The sequence below is a fragment of the Mixophyes fleayi genome, chromosome 9 (assembly GCF_038048845.1).
Source record: "Mixophyes fleayi isolate aMixFle1 chromosome 9, aMixFle1.hap1, whole genome shotgun sequence".
NCBI lineage: Eukaryota > Metazoa > Chordata > Amphibia > Anura > Limnodynastidae > Mixophyes > Mixophyes fleayi.
Genome location: NC_134410.1, coordinates 108579943 through 108596972, shown reverse-complemented (window position 1 = coordinate 108596972; position 17030 = coordinate 108579943). Strand labels below are relative to the sequence as shown.

At 39.0% G+C, this 17030-nt stretch overlaps 1 protein-coding gene across 1 annotated transcript in view; it reads right to left on the bottom strand.

The window, feature by feature from the left end:
* The window catches only part of AVPR2 (arginine vasopressin receptor 2), an 87018-nt gene extending 81974 nt beyond the window's left edge, over positions 1-5044 (bottom strand). Inside the window, exon 1 of the mRNA XM_075186062.1 lies at positions 4770-5044. The gene's annotated coding sequence lies outside the window, so the exon portion shown is untranslated. The remainder of the gene's footprint in view (positions 1-4769) is intronic.
* Between the last annotated feature and the right edge of the window lie 11986 nt (positions 5045-17030).

Sequence of the window (17030 nt, the reverse complement as noted above, 5' to 3'; positions counted from 1 at the left end):
GAATGCTCTGTGTATTGTATAGCTGTCACTAGAATATTTTCAGGATTGAAAATTGGTCCATAGAGCAGGGCCGTCTCTTCCATTGGGCTTGATGGGCAGGTGCCCGGGGGCCCTGCAGGCAAGGGGGGCCCATCCGAATCCTTTTTTTTTTTTTAAATACTTACCTTGCGGTCACATCAACGGTGATCCAGCTCCCTCCCTGGTCCCCTCTTCCGTGCTGTGCTCGCAGTGAATGCTGGGTGTGATGTCACGCCCAGCATTCACTGCAACCACAGTACGGAAGAGGGCAGAAGAGACTCAGCGGCGCGGAAAAAAGAAGAGGATCGGACTTAAGGTAAGTTAAGGGGGCCCCTATATATATATATATATATATATATATATATTTTTTTATTTTTTTTAGGGGCCCGGTACACTGCATTGCCCGGGGGCCCATAAAGTTGTTAAGGTGGCCCTGCCATAGAGTGGTCATGTATTGCAGATTGGTCACTAGAATGTTGTCACATTTTATTAGAATGTTCTCATTATTGTATAGCGGTCACCAGAGTGCTCCATGTATTGTATAAAGGTTAGCAAGTTCCTGTCTGTAAATCAGTCCAAGACACACCCTGTTACAATGTTTCATTTCTTATTGACAAAACAAGATTTGTAAGTATTTGCCGAACACATAGACAGATGAGGAAGCAAATCCTGTTTTGTTTGAAAGAAACAATCCCATATATAATGTTTTTCTTTCTTTAAATAGCAAGTTAAGTACCTTTAAAGCATGCATGTTCTCATAGCTGTTCGCCTACAAATCATTATATTCAAAACTTCGGCTGGAGGGCAGACAAGTATGGCTCCCAGTAACACACACACAGACTCTCAGCATGTCATGTGAAGGCAGAGGCAGGAGAAGGAGTGGGAGGATTTTACAGTGCAGACAGAGCTCAGACGGATGTTCCAATGTCGGGCTACTTACCACATTATAGGCCATGTGACTGTGGTCGCCAAAGTAGTCACATGACAATGTTTAGCATTATAAATCACTAATACCAGCCTGAAGAGACAAACCTGCTCATGGGATTGCGGCTTTAATGAGGTCAATGCTTTTTATGATCATTGCTTTTATTTCTCATCATGCAAAATGTAACATTATCCACTTTTTAAAAAAGCAATCATTATGACAGCTCCCAGAATGCAAACCTTAAAATAAAAGAATTGATTTAATTTGGTAAATGTTTACCACGTATCCCTCCAACAGGAATAAATGCACGTCTTGTACGTGGATCCTTGTGTACAGTGGTATATTACTCTAGCAATGCCTCTTAACCAATCGCCACTTATGTACCACAGACAAACCAGAGAAACCATTGAGCTTCATTGCTGTAGACTCCTCCACAAAAACACTTTATTGGGGAACATATACGAAAACTGGGGAACAGGAAAAAAGTGTTGCTTTCCTTTCCTAAACGGCACTGCAAAAATATGAAATAGAACCTGAGTAGTTGCCGTGGCAACACCACCATTATCCTTTGCACAAGTTTTCAGAATTGAAAACGGAGAGACATGATTGAGACACATGCCAGGAAGAAGCTGGTAACTAACATAACATCAGTCTCTTGTAATTGAAATATGAGCTAATCTTTCATCAAAAATAAACTAATAGTTAAATAAACTGCAAGTCATTACTCTTGAGGCCATTGTTAACTACTCTATGTAAGTGTATCCTTGTTATACAGACGTTCTTATATATATATATAACATATAACATGTACTTACGCCACTTATGTAATGTGGTGTTGTCTCTACACAGTGAATTACAGGATACATCACTGCTTGAGTATGCATGACTTTGCATAACAGTAAAACTATTTAATATGCATTTGCTATAGGGGATAAAAAAGTTAATACGTTGAAATCAATTAATAAAATAATATTCTATTTATTTTATTATGATTCATGATGACTGCACCCAGTAGATGCTAAATACAAATATGTTTATACAATTTATAATGGTAGTTTTGATGGCAAGGTTAGGATTCTCACAGACGGACTAGGGGGATTGGGATATGTATTTAGTTTTTCAGTTCACCAAAATATCTGATTTCTTGTCTTCAAAACCGGTTACCCCAAAGTTTGTAAGTAAATCCAGTTACTAAAATAGGAGAAAATGTTCACACAGTCGCTGGTCATCTGGGACATTTCCTATAAGCGATACAAACATTTCATACTGATTTATTACTGTCCGTCAGTCTTTAGGTATGCATAATACAAGCATTGCTCAGTCTTTTGCTATAACACAGTGATAGGAACAGCCAGATGGGATTAGCCAACGCAATGTGGCACCTAATGAGACGGTCATCAGAGATGTTACACCCAACAGAGAGACAAAACTAATCACCTGCATTGTACATCAACATTAACTGGGAATATCTCTATCTTTAGGTGAATAAATCTGCAATATGAGCACCTCACTACCTGCACCTATCCATCCAAGTATCGATTTGCTAAGTCCTGGAATCCTGATGATCTCAGTGTCGCTCAGCAGGAGAAAAATAAGGAGCAATGCTTGGCACATATAGTTGGCTGCAGATGGTTTCTCCATATGTTTGCAGTAACTTATGTTACCCATAGTTGCACCCAGAAACCTACTGTAACAGTCATTATTTCGTGTAAACTATGTGCTCTAGAAATCAAAGAGATTTAAGCTCATTGTAATGTGGTTTTTACCCTACAGGTCATCTTTGAGGCTCTGCTGGTTATATGGGCAGTTTTAGAGATGTTGTGTGATACATGCATGGGGCAGGCTAGGCTGTGGGGCAAGGGGGCATCTGATCCCCGGGCCGGTCCCATAGTGGGGTACCTTGGGCTGAGTCACCTGCATTCATTTTCCTTTAAAATATTCCTAATAGGCTGCTGAGTTGAGTCTTGACCCCCCCCCCCCCCCCCGGCCTAAAATTTGCCCAGCCAGCCCCTGCATGTATGACACTTATCACTGAATCGTTAATTAAGAAATAAAATTAAAAGGGTAAAACAAATAGCACAGATTATTACGTAGTGCAGGACCTCAGCAGGCAAAAAATATATATTTTGGACAAAGCCTTGAGAAATACTTTTTTTTTTTAAGACAAAAAATATACCTGTCTTTGTATATAGAATTTCAAGTGTCTCCTGTAAGCTCCCCATGCCAAAATCTGGAGCAGTAGAAGATGAACAATACAACATGCAGATGGAGTATATTATATTCTGGATTAGTTCAGCTGCAGAAAGTTTGAGATATTTCAATTATTGTAAAAAAACAATATTTTGTGCTACAGTATTACATTCACTGCAAAACACTGTACCCCATCCAACAACTACAGTGACAATTAGCACTTAACTCTTGTCTGTGTTGGTAACAAAATCACTTTATAAACAGATCTTTATGCAACAACATCACGGACATGATATTTGCACGTCAGTAGAAAACTAAAGTGCGAATAATTATTAGAACTGCAGCTTAAAGGGCAGCAACACATTCCACAGCGCTGTACACAAACAGAGAAAACAGCAAAATAATACATAAAAGTCCAATAGAAAAGTAAAGAAATTCTACAAAAAAACACAACAATGTGTAATTATATTGGTTAAAACAAAAATTAGCAGCCAGCTTACTAGTGTGCATAATATTAGATAGAATAATATCACAAACAAAAGCCATTGTAATAGTAACATTATAAAAAAAACTGTTGTATTTGCACATAAAACAGTTTCTCCATCTATACAAAAAACTTAATTATCCAACCTTGTCAGTTCTTAATCCATGTGCAGGTATGTAGAAATTCGGTTAAAAATCCAGATTCAAACATATTGAATTTTGGTTTCTGTAAATCCACATTGTTTTATGCACAAAATATTCCCAGCCATGAAATAATAATACTGGACATTATTTTCTTATATTACTATCCTGTAGCACTGTACATCGCTAGATAAATGTAATTAGATACACTGATAGGTACACAAGAGACTTACATACACATACAGAGATGATAGGAGACCCTGTCTACATAATAGTGCCTTTTATGATGCTGATTATTTTAATAATTGAAAATGCAATATATGACATAAAGATAATTATCCTATGACAGCACACATGGAAGGGTTATATATTAAAGTCTCACAGCTGTGACATTTGGGTTTAAAAAAACAGATTTCCTCAGGGAGCAACGTGGTATATTTGCATATACAGTACAATCTGTGACAGCATAAACGGAGCATCTGAAAGCAAGGGCAGGTTTATTTAAAAATATGGAGAACGAGTACATGGTAATTTGTTATGTAATATACCTAACAGTGTATAAGTTATAACTGGGTACAAATTGGGACATTTGGAACTTGCTTTCCTTTCCCTCAAACACATAGTAACTTTAAAGGTTACATTACAAATCCTTCCAACCTACATGACTTGGGAAGAAAATCTTACATTGTCAGCTGTTTAGGATGAACCTTCTAACACTGCCCATATTGATCTTTGGGTTTAAAATGCTGTACAAAGCAATATTGTCATAAACTCTGTTTATAGCAGATTATGTCTGACCTCAGGGGATATAAATTAAGAGTTTTGTACACCCCCCACTGATAGAAATATTCCACTGATCTGAAAAAATAAAGCAAGTATCTCTCACCTCTCCAAAGTCTTTCAGCATGATTATCATTCACTCTTGTCTAATAGTACAGAGAAATCGAAACGTTGACATGTAAAGGATTAACTTTGTCAGAGCTCATCAGAGCATGACTAGTCCTGTCCTTACCTTGTGATGGCAAATGTCCCCTTATCCTGTCATCTGTCAGCCGGTTCTATAAATCCAAGTGTACAAGATCTGTCCTGAAGCCTGGTGGAGAGAATCTCGCAGGTTTTCTAGATCCACAGGAGATGCAAAAATAAAAAAAAGGTAGCTTCAGACTTGACGCTGCAGCAGCCAGGCTGGACTGGGGTAGTTGTGTGTTTGACAGGAGCGTGCTACTCACTTACTTCAGCGTTGTGAGCTGACTGAGGGTGGAGGGGGAGGAAGGTTGGGTGGATCAGAGAGGGGCTGGCAGATGCATCACAAAATCTTAGCACTTGCTTCCACAGCTCATAGGTTTTATTGGCAACTCCCTTGATCAGCAACAAAAAAAAATAATTGTCACATTGTTATTTAAACTAAACAGATTATTGGTCTGCCCCAAGTCAAGTTTAACCTCTTGCATTACTATCCATTCTTTCTCAGCTGTACAGAACCCACGTAAACAAGGCACCCAACATGTACTATTGAGTCCTCAGTTTATAGACTGATTGCTGTAAATGTAAATTAAGTTACATATTCCATGGCTCATAGATATGATTGACTCCAGATATCTGCTTTTTATGATCAACTCCTGTTTCCACTTTTATAGTAACTATATTCCTGCTCATTAAATATTATATTCTGGCACTAGGAATCTGATCATGGAGAACTGTATGTTTGTACATTTATAGACAGGTACATATTTTAAATGGCACTTTGAATATTTTTGGTCTACAGGTGGATACATTCCCCCATTCTTTCCAGTATATACTTATTAAAAGTCAAGGGGGCTTCCCCCTGTAAGAGGTGAACGTGAGGTGACTTGATTTGGAATGTTATTTGTAGGACAAGAGTTGCAGTCATGTTTCTAAAAAATGCTGGTAATGCTGTCATTATAACTTATTTTATAATACACTATTATACCAGTAATATTTACCAGTATTGCCATTGTATACAAATATAAATATAATAGAAGATTTTCCAACTTCAGATGACTTGTACACAAGCTACAGGGAATTAATTGGCTTGTACATGCCCTCTTGCAACTATTGCTAAAAACATAGAGGGACTTATGCTAAGTAGAACGCAAATTGTGTTTCCGGCTTATAATACGCTTTTGTACTTCTGGGTAGGGGCACAAAGCGCTAGCTCAGAAAATAGTGGTGTGTGCATGCACAGATGTAAAAAAACACATATTCTAGAAGCGCAGTTTGTGTTCACCTTAACATGAGTAAAGCGCTACGGAATTTGCTGGCGCTATATAAATAAATGTTGATGATGATGAGCCCCTGTATCTGAGCTTTTCGCCATGTGGTACTGGGATATAATTTTATCCAGTTAAAAGAGTACAAAGAGAAACCGGGGCAACAAAATTAAGCAACTAGGTTTGCATAAAGACATTGCTGAAAAGCACAGATGGGAAAAAAGAAAGGTAAAACAACGTATTGAATATAATTTGCAGTTGTACTTAAGAGGCATATTTTGGCTCAAGTTGACCAATCAGAATGGTGACGACAACATATACAATGCTTCCCATTCTTGTAGCTGTGTGCTTTCCATGTTACATATTTGTTATAGCAAGACCCTCATGGGGTAAATCTTATTTGTGTGTTACCATAGAGAATATAGAGTATCTAAAAAAAAATCCACAAACTGCAAATGCAAATACACACACTGATGTGATTACAATTTTGTAAGGCAATGTTTGTCATTCCGTTGCCCTGTGCTCTCATATCATTGAATGTCCCCAACCACTAGCCCTTCCAACTGTTCCAGATAGTTCTATGAAACTAATTAAAAAAAAACACATTTCCGGAGATAAATAAACAGGACCTAAAAATGTACTTTATATGCAGTGCGTCCGTGTATCCGATATCTGGGAGCAAATTTGGTGCCAGATAACGTCATGTTTGTGTGGCTCGTTCCTGGCATACTTTCACAAGTCTCAATGGCCAAGTCCCCCCTAAGGGCACAAACTGTAACCCTTGTCTTTAACTCTTAACATAGACTACTTATGCAATGCTGGTAATGGGTGGGGGAGGACTATTTATCTGACCTTACAGCTGACAGTGTAGACTGCACTTTGCAGATTCAGAAGTAGAGTGTTTACTTTACCATTAGTTTGTATAGTAAAAAATGACTCTGTAACTAAACTCTTACCCTACTTGTTTTTGTCCAACCACAAATGCCAAAATGACCACAGGGCATGCTGGGACTAGTGGTGATTTCTAGTTCCACCAGAGCTGGAGAGCTACAGGTTGCCTATTTCCTCTTCATTGCTAGACATGCTTGTAATCAGACGTGATTTTGGGAGGGTCTGGGTCACGCATCTTGTTACAAAACTGCACATTACAAGATGCAGGACTAATAGATAATTAGTTGTGAAATTACTTGTTATGTGTTATGGTAAACTAGCTGTGTATCCCAAGGTTTGTGCTAATGTTATAGATCCATACAAAGTAATTGGTGAAATTATCCCTAACAACATACAGCTGTCTTACAGGTTACATCATTGATGGGCCACAGGGCCCCATGCTTGTAATCAGTAGTGATTTTGGGTGGGCCAGAGTCACGCATCTTTTTACAAAACCGGAGATTACAAGATGCAGGACTAATAGATAATTAGAGGGCCCCATGCACCTATGAGACCTAACCTACGGTCCCTGGCTCCTTACTGTTTATCGTCAGATTTGTTTCATAGCGCCTGTAATACTTGTTTTAAAGACTTGCTAATATCTTATAACAGATAGGCATCTCTTTCTTTGATTAAATGTATTTTTTTTTAAACTTATTACTGAGATCAAGGGTAATATGGAGCCCTTTTGAAGATCAGAGGTACACACTACAATGTTTCCAGCTGATTATCGGGCCAATCAAATGATAAACGACCGTTCGGCCCGATATCGCATTACTATGTACGCTGCAACTATGAACGATTATCAGTCCAAAGCACATCGTATCGTTCCATTTGATTTAAAAACCGGAATAAAACTGTTGTTCAACGATGGAACAATGTTGTTACAATTCCGCAGTGTGTATGAACTCAGGATCGGTAGTGTCCCTAGATCTATATGAAGTGTGCAGAGTCAGAATCTTTGCAGCCGTTAGTTAGGACAGAGCACAGATTTGACAGTAAATCTTGGGTTTAGTGTGTACACAGGAATCAGCACGCTGATCGGGACTATTTTTTTTATTTATTGTTGGTAAAACCTTTAAGCATATATCGCATCCGGAGAAATTTTGCATAGTGTGTACCCGCTTTAGGCTCCTGAAGTATATAAGGTTGCCTATCACTGGTCTACAAATTTTAAGGATACTTTGCTGCTGGGGAGATGCAACTAAGTGGATAAAGCACTTTCATAGAACACTACACCCAATTACATGACAAACCACTTGGCTTGGTGGAAAAATTACTCATACTTTCCTACTCTCCCGCTCCTGAATTTCAGGGGACTCCCGGAAGAGTAGGCAAAGCTCCGCCCCCTCCATTCGATGCCGTAAATTTCGGCTTTTTATGGTGGGAGCGGGGCTATGGTGACGCGATGATGTCACTCCTACCCCATGTCACATGACATAAAGGTTGGCATGTATGATAATTGTATGAAAATTACTATTATATAAAAACAGACACTGGGAATTGCATGCAGCAAGATTACATAATCTGTGGCTCTGCAGTTGTTGTAGAATTAAAGTGTCAGCATGTCCAGATACCAGGGCATTCAGCGACTTGTAGTTCCACAACAGCTGAAGAACCAAAGGTTATCTACCTTCGGCAAACAGCATATAGAATAAGAAAAGTCATATTGTGCAGTCAAATTTTTTTTTTTTTTAAAAAGGCCATAATCCTGAGACAAAATACCAGTGATCCCTAAGCAGCAGGAATACTTGAGCGATTTGGTAATATTAAGTTGGTCTGAACCTTAAGGGGATTGGTGCAAGATAAAACTTTACTGCCATTAACATCAGGCCTGAAACAACAGAACATATAGCAGCATTAGTAGACTAGAACTGCATAACAACCTTCCCTTTCATTTTATGGACAGGGAATCTTTAAAGACTATTGCATTACAGCTCAGACTGGGTAGGCTTCTGGTCTGGACGTCCTTCTTGGAGAGTGACATATCCCTGGTAGGTTGTAATTCAATCTCTAGATGGGACCTGTGTGACTTGGCAGCAGGATTGTGCTCAATAAATTGCATGTAACTTGTCACTGCCAGAGGTAACTCTCTCTATTACGGAGGGCAATACAGAGTATAGTAATGTGTTAATAATAAAGATCTAGTTCCTGCTCTCCTCTGTACCTGGATGACCTCATTGTGTATTTATATTTTGTGGTAATAATTTAATGGGTTTCTATGGCTGGGACATCGTCAACAAAAGCAAAAGATAAGAAACTGACACAGATCCATTCAGCTCATCCCTGTATATCTTCCCGGGACGTTTTATGCTACTTAACCATACTGGATCTGTGGGCCTGGCCACATAACTTACTAAAAAACAAAAGGGGAAATTGAAAGTAGTAATAAATTCATGAAAGCATAGTAAAAATGAATAACAGGCATCTATTCATGATTTTATATGGGTCACCATACGGAATGATCCTGATCAGATTTCAAATACATGTGTTCCTACATGTGCTTAAAATCCCTTCCGGATGTGTTTCCAGTCCATTCTATTTAACGTATACTTATACAAGCTGGGTGAAAATAGAACAGGCTAAGGGTACAGAGATATACATTAGCTCTATATGCATAAGACTCTCTCCAGAATTGGCTTCAAATATCGAATATTGCACTCCATTCAATTGTCGCTTTCTATAAAGACCCATCTGCAATAGTATTTGGCGACGGCTTTTTATCTGACTCGTTTGGCATCATAACAGGGCTGCCCACTTCCCCCTCTTATTTTTGTGTTCGTGATTGAACCTCTGGTGGCAAAAATTCGCTCTTCAGGGTGTAGGGTAATATCTCATAAGCCCTGCTTGTTTACAGATAATGTTTTGCTGTTTGTTACCAATCCAGAGACTTCATTGTTGATATTGCATTCTTTGTTAGACCAATATAGCCAGGCTTCCCTTATATATCTGAAGCCCTTCCCATTAATATATCTGAACCTCCCCTGCGTATTTGACAAAGTCAATTTCATTACATCTGGAAGGAGAGTTCTCTTTCATATCTTTGCATTCAAGTTCCGTCCTCTTTAACAGATGTCGTTGAGGTTAATATTCTTCCCTTGTTGGCCCGGCTGTCTACCTTGACCAATGCGTGGATGAACTATGAGTTCATCTGGTTGGGCCACATAAGATGTTACCACCTAAACTCATGTATATCTATCGCACTATCCCATACTTGATTCCCAGGAAAGATATGGCTAAATTACACTGAACCCTGGAAACTGAAATCCCCCAGAACAGTAGAATGACTCTAGCTAGGAAGCTGGAAGGAATAGCTCTTCTGAACCTGATTAAATATCAGGAAGCATGTATCTTAGAGCAGCTGAGAGATTGGGCCCTTCCAGTGCGCCACAAACCTTGGATGGACTTAGAACGGGCTTTGTATCCTGAATATCCTTAAGCAAGTCTTGTTTGGGCCTCCAGACTATTATGACCAGTCAGCCTGCCCTTTCTGACCTCTACTCGAGAAAGTATGGTATGGTGCGATAGCTTTATCCAAAGATGGGGAAGAAAGTCTTTCTTGCTGTTAACACTGTTCTTTACTTTTGCTCACATACCACTGATGAAGATCAGTTCATGGTGATACTTTGCAGTTATATCTGTATCTAATATCTAGTATGAAATGTGTAGACTTGAGTGAAGAGACGTTCTATAAATGCTTCCATCATTCCTCTGGTGTACCAGAGGGATCAAGTCATCAACCAATCTTATATCAGCAGACTCTCTTTTGCCCTTCCCTACCCTCCAAGATTGAATCAATTTACCTGTCAACAATCCTTAAAGATATCTTCAAATTCGACCTTTACGTATGTGCAATGGGAACAAGTCTCTACCACCTCTCACAAAATGTTTAAATGTCTGAACCACTCAGAGATACAGGTTAAAACTTTGAAACAGATTAGACCTCAATGCAGATAGAATGCACAAAATGTGGCCAAACCACTCTAAATTCTGCTGGAGGAACTGCAATAAGGTTGGTGATCTTATCCATGTTTTTGGAACTGCCCGCTTATGCAACCACCACAACGTGAAGATTTCTAATTGGCGATTAAAGTCCTTAACATTGATCTAACTCCCTCTCCGGATGAGGCCTTATTCCATCTCTATCTCTCTCATATTCCTAAGCACGATTTATACGTTTTAGGTCACAATTTCATTGCACACATGCAGCTAATGGCCAGAAATGGAAAGATCCAGCCTCCCTACCCTCTATTAGTAAGATAATCTCGAACCTGCAATCTAATTTTGTATGAAAACTATGGGTGTACCATATTTCTGCAGCATCCCCATTATTAAATGGTTTCCATGGCACAAACTTGTTACGAATGAAGAGGGTTCTTGTCACACGCCGACCCCATAGATAGGTGCCAGCACTGTGACTTGCCTCTGGGAACTGTGATTGAACCTATTCCTGTTTCTAAGATACTACCTTTGCACAGGTGTTCCTGACTGCTTTGCTTGGACCTCCTTTCGATTCTCATTGGTTCTGGAGTATTACTTAAACTACCCATGGGCCTTGGCTCATTGCCTGTTCTTCGTGTTACTCAATCTGCCTTGATCCTGGCTGCCACTACTGAACCTCTCGTTGCTGTTACCTGTTTGCTTGACTTCTACATCTACTACCATCGTACCTGGTACTTGTAGTTCCACGCTGTCTGCTGAACCTCTCGCTGCTGTTACCTGTTTGCTGGACTTCTGCATCTACAACCATTGTACCTGGTACTTGTAGTTCCACGCTGTCTGCTGAACCTCTCGCTGCTGTTACCTGTTTGCTGGACTTCTGCATCTACTACCATCGTACCTGGTACTTGTAGTTCCACGCTGTCTGCTGAACCTCTCGCTGCTGTTACCTGTTTGCTGGACTTCTGTATCTACAACTATTGTACCTGGTACTTGTAGTTCCACGCTATCTGTTGAACCTCTCGCTGCTGTTACCTGTTTGCTGGACTTCTGCATCTACTACCATCGTAGCTGGTACTTGTAGTTCCACGCTGTCTGCTGAACCTCTCGCTGCTGTTACCTGCTTGCTGGACCTCTGTATCTACAACCGTTGTACCTGGTACTTGTAGTTCTACGCAGTGCCGCTGTACCTCTCACTGCTGTTACCTGTTCGCTGGACCTCTGCAATCTACCACCATCATACCTGGTACCTGTAGTTCCACGCTGGTCTTCTGAACTCCTTGGTTGCTATCAAGCTTCATGTTGAACGTGACTGAGAGTTGATTTCTGCACCTGTGGTTAAGCCTGCACACCTGCTGTTGTATTTTCAATGCTGAGTTCTATTGAGACTTTCCTTGTGATTAATCTATCCGCTGAATTACTACGGCCCGCAGCTAGTTCTATGGTTCAAGTTCCTGCTTTTGCCCGGCTGATTTAACAGTGCTGTTTTCTTCATTCATATGTTTATTAGAAGACATCAGTTATCTGCAGTCCTATACTCGGCTAGGATACTCCTCGTTCTTGCTACTTCTAGGTAATGAACTGTTTGAAGTTTCTTCTGTTCAACTATATCTTTGGGACTGTTATTAGTAGAACATCAGTTCAACAATTATTGCCGTTCTATTCTGAGAAATTTCGTGATACCTGTAACCCACCTGCTTTGTAGAATCATCTTTATCTTCGGATCAACAGTTCTACATTCTCATTCTCTCTGAACTGTTGTTGACCAGTGATTCACATCTATCCGCCGTGTGTTACATTATTGGATCCACACATTCTCCATTTGTCATCCTATGTTTGAACTATTGTTTACTCTATCTGTGTGTATATATATATATATATATATATATATATATATATATATATATATATATATATATAATTATTCTTCCATTTCCGTTGTACCATCAATCAATATACTACTTTACAGCATTGCTACCATCTCCAGTGTTTTATTACTACTATTGCTGAAGTCTGTGAATCCTGAACTCTTTACTCTGCGTCTCCTCATCCACCGTGTCATTGTGTGTTGCCTCCACTATCCTCTGTCAGTCTCTGTCTGGGAGACCGCGACCTGCGGAATAGGAGCAGCGGAGTCCATATTCCCTTGCGGGGATCCCTGGTGAATACCTCCTATCCGTTAGACTCCGCACTCCTGGGCAAGTCCTATATAGACAGAGGCAAGGGATCTACAAAACCACTCAAAGTCGTGACAGTTCTACTCTGACTGTCACAGAGAGCAAATCTGGTCCCCTACCCTTTAGCATTAATGAACCATACCAATCCTAAGTAACCATATCCTTGTAAGCTGCCAATGCTGTTCCCGTGCTGTAATTGAAGTAAAGTAGTATTGTATCTCCATATGTATGAAGTTGAATTTGTCCCTCCCTTCCTTGTTCCTATTGTTCTTTTTTATTGTATAGATGATACTAAAATGCTGTGTGTATCGTTTAGCTGTCACTAGAATGTTCTCAGTATTGAAAATTGGTTAATAGAATGCTCCTGTACTGCAGACTGGTCACTAGAATGTTGTCTGTATTATACAGATTTTACTAGAATGTTCTCACTATCGTATAGAGATCACTAGAATGCGCCCTGTTCTGTAAAACAGGCAGCAGATCCCTGTCGGTAAACCAGTCCAAGACACACATTTTTTAAAAAAAATTATTTACTGACAAAACAAGATTTGGAACTATTTAAATAACATATTGATTGATGTTGAAGCAAATCCTTTTTTTTTTTTAAAGTAGCTATTCCACCTAGAATGTTTTTCATTCTTAAAATAGCAAGTTAAGTAGCCTTTAAGGATGCATGTTTTCTTAGCTGTTTGCCTACAAATCATTATATCCTTTTCAAAATTTTTCTGGAGGGCAGACAAATAAGGCTCCCAGTAACACACACAGGAGTATATTTACTAGACTGCGTGTTTGAAAAAGTGGAGATGTTGCCTTTAGCAACCAATCAGATTCCTGTTACCATTTATTTAGCACATTCTACAAAATGACAGCTAGAATCTGATTGGTTGCTAACCGCAGTATAGTAAATATACTATATATATATATATATATATATATACACACACACACACACACACACCACAGGATTGCTGCTTTAATAAGGTCAATGCTTTTATTGACTATTTTTATTTTTTCTCATCATGCACAATGTAACATTATCCACTTTTTAAAAAAATCATTATGACAGCTCCCAGAAAGCAAACATTAAAATTGTAGAATTGCTGTCATTTGTTAAATGTTCACCACATATCACTCCAACAGGAATAAATGCACGTCTTGTACATGGATCGTTTGATTTAATCTACTGTTTATCTATATAGGACAGTAAATATATGAGTAATTCCTTTTGCACAGGGCTCCTAAAATTGGTGATAGATTCCAAAGGAACAGTGCCCACTAGTGTCAGGGTACATGGCTGAATTGACTTTCCTGAGATATGTCTTCTCCACAAATAGGAGTGCTACACAATTTTTTTTGTAGTGCATATTTTTTTAAATACGTAAAATGTAATGTATCAGTAACATTTAACAGTAATTACACACTTAAAACCCTGTGTAACACTATTGCTACTAATTATTATTATTACTATTATTATTATTATTATTATTATAATCTATAATATAAATGTCTAGTGGCGTGTGTTAGTCTGTCTGTGTGTGTAAAATATAAAACCAAGCTGCAGCGCCACCTGCTGGGCGGAGTTATACACTGACCTACTAAATTTTTAGTGTGTGTGGAAAAAAAAATTCAGAAAGGGCTGAAATTTGGTATACTAAGATGTTTTTAATTTGTTAATTTAATTTGTTAATTGTTCAAAGTGTTTATAAAGATTTAAAAAAAATATATATATATTTCTTGAAGGAGAAGTGACAGTTGGGAGTGGTTGGTGGTTGCCGGGGGTGACAGTGGGGAGTGGTTGGTGGTTGAGGCCTGGGCTATGGCCCAAATGCATGACAAGAACCTTTTTAACACCTTAAGTAGCTTGATTTGACTAGAATGCATGAGTATCATGCACGGGTTAACTTGTACAACATAAATATCTGATGCAGAGTACTAAGTAAACAGTACATTTGTACAGGACAATATAACAATTACTAGTTGGCAAGAAGAGAAACAATTTACTTGTATACAGTGGTTTATTACTTAAGCAATTGTTAATAGGGAGCACTACACTCCGTCTCCTGCCAGTAGGTATTACTCCCCGAAGGTCTAGTGGTAACAGGAAGTGGGAGAAGGTTCGGCTGTCTGCATAGCGCTACTGCGCATGTGTGGACTGGAAGTTCGGCTTTCGCGCCGTTGTTCTGTGACTGTAGAAGAGGGTAGACACATCAGTATTAGCCACCTCTTTCTGTGTCCATATGAACCAATATAAAGTAACTGGAGGCACAAATACATATGAGCAACCTTTTCTCTGACAGAGCCCTGAACATAAGCTTACCATCTCTCTCTCATATATATATATATATATATATATATATATATATATATATACACATATGTAAAAATACAGTGTTAGATACATACTGCATAAGCACGGTGGCTTAGTGGTTAGGACTGGGGTCATTCGTTCAATTCCTGATCATGGCCCTTATCTGTGTGGAGTTTGAATGTTCTCTGTGGGTTTCCTCCCACACTCCAAAAACATACTAGTAGGTTAATTGGCTGCTATCAAAACTGACCCTAGTCTGTCTCTGTGTTATTATTATTATTATTATCTGTGTTAGGGAATTTAGACTGTAAGCTCCAATGGGGCAGGGACTGATGTGAGTGAGTTCTCTGTACAGCACTGCGGAATTAGTGGCGCTATACAATTAAATAAATGATGACGATGATGATGATGATAAGCACTGTATTACTGCCTGCCTGAAATTATAACTGTTAGAACCTGTATATAGTATCCGCTGCAATGACGAGCAGATATTCTGTCTCACAATTATCTAAACCATACTTGCCTACTTTTAGTAGGCGACGTCCAGGAGATGGGCGTGACTAATGGGCGGGAGGGGGCGGGGCACCTAGAATCGCTTCATTTTGGCCCCACCCCCACGAGTAAAATGACATTTTGTCACGGGTGCGCGGCCAAAATGACGCGATTCTCGGTGAATCGCGTCATTTTGACAAGGGAGATCCGAGATGCGAGAGAAATGCCAGCTCTCGCGGGAGCCCGGGAGCCTGCCCCGAATTTCGGGAATCTCCCGGACTTTCCGGGAGAGTTGGCAAGTATGATCTAAACGCCTTGATATTACTATTGATCCTTACCTCTGCTGCAGCCACACACCTGAATGTACCAGGCTCCATCAAACTAATCTACCTAGTTTGTATATAACTCAAAAAAGTTTTTGGGTGTTACAATAAACAATACAGTACAATAAAAGCAATAAAGATTCAATTCATTCTTTGTGCATGTCCACTGCCATTAGCAGTTTAACCCTTCTGCTGTAGGATTTGTGTGAGACACATACCAGGAAGAGACACAAGTCTCTTGTAATTGTAATATGAGCCAATCTGTCATCAAACATAAACATATTAATAGTTAAATAAGTCACAGATAAAATTTTAAGGAGAAATTCAGCGCGATTGTTACCTCTGTAAATGAATATATAGATAAAATTGATGCATAGTTATTGTAGTGCTGTTTTATAGCATCAAGTAACAGTAATAGAGCGAGAGATTGAATCTGCCCCTAAGTCTTCATTCATGATCCCACGAATAACATATGAAAAGTGAAAAAAAGAAACAAAACATAATGCAACCTGTGTAGACTAGACGAGAGCTACATCCAAACAGAGTGCATAAAAAATAAATATAGTATACAAAATAGTATAAATATAAGATGATTTAAATATAAAATGAGATGAATATAGTGGTGTGAATAAGAAGCTTACTAGAAATTATTTTCTTTATTGGTCTTATAGATGTGAAGAAATAACATTCCCATGTGTCCCCCTAGTGATCAACCACTTACTAAAAGGAATCTTGAAACATGTTTCTTTATATGGATCATGCATAGATATTGTATTTTTTCAGATGGAAGAATCAATTGAGCATTGTATAAGCAGTATTTCAGATGTTAATATCCCGGAATGCTGCTGATAAATAACCCATGAGGTCCTTCAG